The sequence below is a fragment of the Schistocerca nitens genome, chromosome 1 (genome assembly GCF_023898315.1).
Source record: "Schistocerca nitens isolate TAMUIC-IGC-003100 chromosome 1, iqSchNite1.1, whole genome shotgun sequence".
NCBI lineage: Eukaryota > Metazoa > Arthropoda > Insecta > Orthoptera > Acrididae > Schistocerca > Schistocerca nitens.
Genome location: NC_064614.1, coordinates 135,028,137 through 135,034,050, shown reverse-complemented (window position 1 = coordinate 135,034,050; position 5,914 = coordinate 135,028,137). Strand labels below are relative to the sequence as shown.

The window sequence follows — 5,914 nt, the reverse complement described above, 5'->3', positions numbered from 1 at the left end:
GATGTCTGTAATGAAATATACTGAGTCTTACAGAAATGAGTGTGTTTCCTTAGGCTATAACCTAACAGAAATCCCACAACAGTAACAAATCAACATTTGACATATAGTGTGAGAATCTTATAACAAGTACACATTCATTAAACAGTAATTTCATATAGTAGTGCATTGTTTAGATGGTCTAATTTGCTGCTTCATTGTTAAAGACTTTATTCAAACCATACAGTGGCTTTTAATGGAGCCTGTGTGACATCTATCCTTGAAATTTCACCAATTTCAAACACTGCATTTCAGTATTTAGATGACTGAACATTTAAACTGCCACTGGTGGGAAACTGTCCCTTGTCATGGAAAGTTGACAGCCTGGCATGTCTATGTTTCCTTTATTGCTTTTATTATTACTGTGTTCATAACTCCTGTTGCTAAATGCTTAATGATTTTCCTTCACATACATGGGACAGTTGAAGATATACTGACTGAAAATTGCCGTCACTCCTAGATGTGTTAAGCTGAGTTTGCAGTTTTCCAGTTCACTGTTTGATAGTGCTTTTGTTATTTTTTATTTTTTGTAGTACTTTCTCGCAACTTATAGTGTTTCCCGTTAGTAATTGGGTGTAGCAGATATGGCTGTGAAACAGTGAATTATATACAGTTAGCACCTACTGGTCAGTTATCATATGTTTCAGTTTTCTCATGAGGTATACGAGTTGCAACAGTTTGTCAACAAATATGCTGTGTGTTCTCGTGAACTGAGTTTGCTGTCCACCATGAAACCCAGAAGTTTTGCAGCCCTAACACAGTGTAGGTATCCTTTGTCACTGAGGTTACATACCAATTTTTACATTTTTTCTTCATTGATTTTCATTTTGTTCATAACCAAATCGAAGAAAGCATCTGCTTCTTCTTAAGCCTGGCTGGCATTGAGGCCTTTTGAGTACAAAATTGTGTCATCTCCAAATTGGGAGAACTGTCCATGAGAACTTAAATCATTTACAAAAACTAGGGACAGGTTGGGAACCATTACCATTCCCCATGGCACGTTGAATTCCAACTTCCCTTCACATGATAGATCTCTGTGGACTGATACAATCTACCTTCAGTTTTCAAGATAAGATTTGAGTGTTGCTAGAATAGTGCCTCCAACTACATTGACTGATCTTGTGAGAAGTGCAAACACCTTATTAAGATTGCAAAGTGGCTGTGCTAAAGATTCTTTCTTTGCATCATGTAGTGCATCTGTACAGAGTTCATTAATTTCAAAGTAAGTAGAGATTTGCTCTTACAGTGCAGTCTTAATGCCTTTGATGAAGACTGGAATTACTGAGACTGGTTTGAAGCTTGCTATCAAGCCTGGATCATCCTGAAACTTCCTGGCAGATTAAAACTGTGTGCCCGACCGAGACTCGAACTCGGGACCTTTGCCTTTTGCGGGCAAGTGCTCTACCAACTGAGCTACCGAAGCACGACTCACGCCCGGTACTCACAGCTTTACTTCTGCCAGTATCTCGTCTCCTACCTTCCACCTTCAAAACTTTACAGAAGCTCTCCTGCGAACCTTGCAGAACTAGCACTCCTAAAAGAAAGGATGTAGCGGAGACATGGCTTAGCCACAGCCTGAGGGATGTTTCCAGAATGAGATTATCACTCTGCAGCGGAGTGAAAATCTCATTCTGGAAACATCCCCCAGGCTGTGGCTAAACCACGATTCTGCTATATCCTTCCTTTCAGGAGTGCTAAATGTAAATGTCTTGCGGCTAGGGCCTCCCGTCGGGTAGACCGTTCACCGGGTACAAGTCTTTCGATGTGGCGCCACTTCGGCGACTTGCGCTTCGATGGGGATGAAATGATGGTGATTAGGACAACACAACACCCAGTCCCTGAGCGGAGAAAATCTCCGACCCAACCGGGAATCGAACCCGGGCCCTTAGAATTGGCATTCTGTCGCGCTGACCACTCAGCTATCGGAGGCGAACTTCAGGAGTGCTAGTTCTGCAAGGTTCGCAGAAGAGCTTCTGTGAAGTTTGGAAGTTAGGAGACGAGGTACTGGCAGAATTGCAGCTGTGAGGACGGGTCGTGAGTCGTGCTTGGGTAGGGGTCGTGAGTCGTGCTTGGGTAGCTCAGTTGGTAAAACCCTTGCCCGCGAAAGGCAAAGGTCCCGAGTTCGAGTCTCGGTCCGGCACACAGTTTTAATCTGTCAGGAAGTTTCAAGTGGGCTCTAGTTAATGAAAGCCGACGCAGTGGCATATGTGCCACCAGTCCAGCCCGCACAAGACGGCTTCGAACTGCCGATGCAGACATGTTCACACCCGCTGCAGTGCTTCAACGTCGCGCCAATATGGTGGACAAAGCTGTTTTGTCCATTACGGCCAAGCGGACAAGATGGTGGTCATCTCACGCTGTGATGACATTGTGTCGTCCAGCAGTCCTGTCGGCGTGTGTATGAACCTCTTCTCTCCATTGGTTCTACATACGCCTCACTTGAAGCAACGTGCCCTGTATGAGCTGCATTGTTAAGAAACGACATATCCGCCTCCCGGAAACCCATCATTCTGCCCCGCTCGAACGCAATCAAACGACGATATTTCACCCTGTGACGGCGGCTTGGCATAGTGGCATGTGGTTATATGTTTGCACTTCATGTGATGGCTTTGCACCGACTGTACATTGCATACCTCTGATCTGTCTGGTCAAACAAAAGAGGCTCTGTTGGGCCTACGTGCACGCCACCTCTCTGCCATTTAAATTACTTATTTTGGTTGCGCTGCTCTACACGTCGTCTGATCGTGGCCTGTTGCAGACCATTGCTTCTGAGTTTCACCTTTTACAAACAGTAGCGCAGAGTATGCAGTTCCACCTGATACGCCCCGTGCAGTTATTACCAGTGCCTCATTGGCGATCTGGTAACGTAGAAATTTGAATCAGGTGTGACACTTTGGCACGACCCGCTAAAACAGGCAGCAGGACAGCGGCAGGAGGGTAACATGGAATGGAGGGGAGAAACGACGAGGCGAGAAGGAGAGGTAACGAGGCGAGGAAAGAGGTCGGTAGGAAGGGGAAGGGATGGCAGGGCAAGCATAACCAGATGTCCTCCTTGCTGAGGATCTACTTCCATCTGCCAACTCACATGCAAGGAAATAGATCCAGAAGTATACCTCTGTGCACCTGCTATTTATAGTGGTGCAGCTCCACTCATCGGCAGTTCTCCACCAAAGCTCTGGGCCAACTCGTTTGCTGGCTAATACTAGCCCCTCAATTGGCGCCCAGTTGAAGCCACCACCGTGGGACTTTGGACCTCTCAAGCTTCACCTCTGAGAAGTATCTTCGCCCAGCTGCTGCCGAGTATACTCTACTTCCTTCCAATGGGAAATTTAGTTGGATTGGTCTTTACATCCATTCATCTTAATTAACTTTGTTGTTTACCAGGAAAATGCTTGATAGAAGTCTGTAAGTGTTTGATATTAAGGTTTGTAAGACTTAATTTTTGTTTAGCTAAGCTTACGGTAGAAAACTATCAGCCAATATCACTCCTTCACCATTTTCTAAAATGTTAAAAAAATTGATGAAATCCAAAATCAATAAATATCTAAACAACAATAAATTGCTAAAGAGTAATCAGCTTGGCTTCCAGGCAGGTAAAAATACAGAAACAGCAGTAATGTGCTACACCAAATAAGTAATAAAGATCTAGAAAAAGCAGTAGCGTAGTGGGAGTAAATTTAGATCTCTCCAAAGCATTTGATACTGTCAATGATGCAAGTCTTCTAGAAAAATTGGATGCGTTAGGTATTCAAGGGACAGGAAAAAAGTGGTTTGACTCATACATACAGAACAGAACACAGATTGTAGGACTGACATTAGTTTGCCCCAACCACAAAATAAATTTAGTATTAAAAAAAAAAAAAAAAAAAAAAAAAAAAACCTTGGAAATAGGAGTACCTCAAGGCAATATTGTAGGTCCCATATTGTTTCTTGTCTATACAACTCTACAGGGTGTCCGAAAAGTCTTTCCCTGATTACATAAATTGATAACTCAGGCTAGAAGTAAGATACAAATATGAAACTGGTGTCTAATTTTTTACAAACTATCAAAGTTTTTTTCACACATCAGTAAACTTCCACATGAGCACCCTTGGTAGCATGCAGCACAGCTAGGCGATATTCAATTTCCGTCCACACATTAGCCAACATCACTGGAGGGATCGATTCAACGACTGTGGTTATCCATTGTTGGAGGGTTTCAAGATCTGGTACACGTGTTCGGTAGACCACGTCTTTGACATAACCCCATAAAAAGAAGTCTAATGGGGTTATGTCAGGAGAGCGTGGAGGCCAAACCGTTGGCCCATCACGACCAATCCATCGCCCAGGAAAGGTCATATCGAGATAGGCACGGACGTCCAAACCTCAATGAGGCGGTGCCCCGACTTGCTGAAACAAGACATCGGGGTAATACTGAAGTAGCTGAGGAACAGCATACAGTTGCAACATGTCCAGATACACTGCAGATGTGATGGTAGCCTCAGCGAAGAAGAATGGCCCGATAATTCAATCGTGCAATAGTGCGCACCAAACATTCACCTTTGGACTGCCTCTGGTGCACTCCATGTGGAAGTTTGCTGATGTGTGAAAAAACTTTGATAGCTTGTAAACAATTAGACACCAGTTTCATATTTGTATCTTACTTCTAGCCTGAGTTATCAATTAATGTAATCAGGAAAAAACTTTTCGGACACCCTGTACATCAGATGGTGCAGCAAATGCCACACTGTTTGCAGATGATACTAGTGTGATAATAAGTGCACCAAAGCGACTGCTTCAAACAATTACTGATCATGTGCTAAAGAATGCCCACTCTTGGTTTAATGCAAACAGTTTAAAATGCAAATAAATACAAATAAAACAAATTATATGCAGTTTGGGAAAATAAGCCGAAATGGAAATCCTGATATGATGTTGCGTGACAAAGGTATAGGAGATCTTTAACCAGGGCAGTGTAGTTGAATTTAGGCGTGGGACTAAAGGTTAAGCCTTTTGATAGAACAGATGTCTCTGGAGGAGAGAGGGATCTGGATGAGAGGTTTAGGACTGAATTGGGACTGGTGATATGTGGCATTTGACTGTGGTTATAGTTGAGATTTGGTCTGTGTGGGGTATGTGCTGGGATTGAGAGATTGAGTAGGGTGGCTAGGCTAGGTTTGTTGGCTATGAGGGGGGTTTGTTGAAGGTTCTGTTGTGGTTGGTGTTTGTGAGGGATAGGGAGAGGGACCCCACTTCTTAGGTGTTGCACTAGCACTGTGGATAGTTTTTTCAGGTGGTGTGTGGCATGGAACTCAAGTTTGCAGCTGGTTTCTAGGATGATGTTCCTGAGTGTGTTCTCCAAGCAAGGGTTTGAGAGGTGGAGGACTTTGAAGAGAGATAGGAGCTGTTGGGAGTGGTGGTTTCATGAAGTAGTGTAGAGACTCAGGACAAGTTGGGTAAGGGCTAAGGATTGAAGGTTCTGGAAGTCCAGGAGAGACTGGTGGAAGGAGGAATTGCACCCAGAGATGGGAACTTTTAAGGTAAGCCCTTTAGGGGTAATTCCAAAGGTTAAGCAGGACCGGAGGAAAAGTATGTGGGATTGCAGTTTGGCTACGGTGAATGCATGTTTCCGGAATGAATGTAAATAATGTGGTATAGGATTAGGGTACATAGTGGGTAACTGGTGGGTAGGGAAATTTAATAACTAAAGTTGAAATAGTAATCATAAGAAGGAATAAAATGCTGAGGGAAGGACGAGAAAGAAAGTAATTAATTGTGTTGGTAATGTTCAATACCAAAGGAAGACCACTAAATAAAAAAAATACGGAAAAAGTTGACCAGACCAAGCAAGTATGTCCAGATCAGGGGAAAAGAACACACGTTGCTCCAAAACAGAGAT

General features: G+C 43.5%; 1 non-coding gene across 1 annotated transcript; it reads right to left on the bottom strand.

Moving 5' to 3' along the window:
• Positions 1-1,385: 1,385 nt before the first annotated feature.
• Trnal-caa (transfer RNA leucine (anticodon CAA)) lies at positions 1,386-1,460 on the bottom strand. Its single transcript has one exon. It is a non-coding gene; the product is annotated as a tRNA-Leu (tRNA).
• Between the last annotated feature and the right edge of the window lie 4,454 nt (positions 1,461-5,914).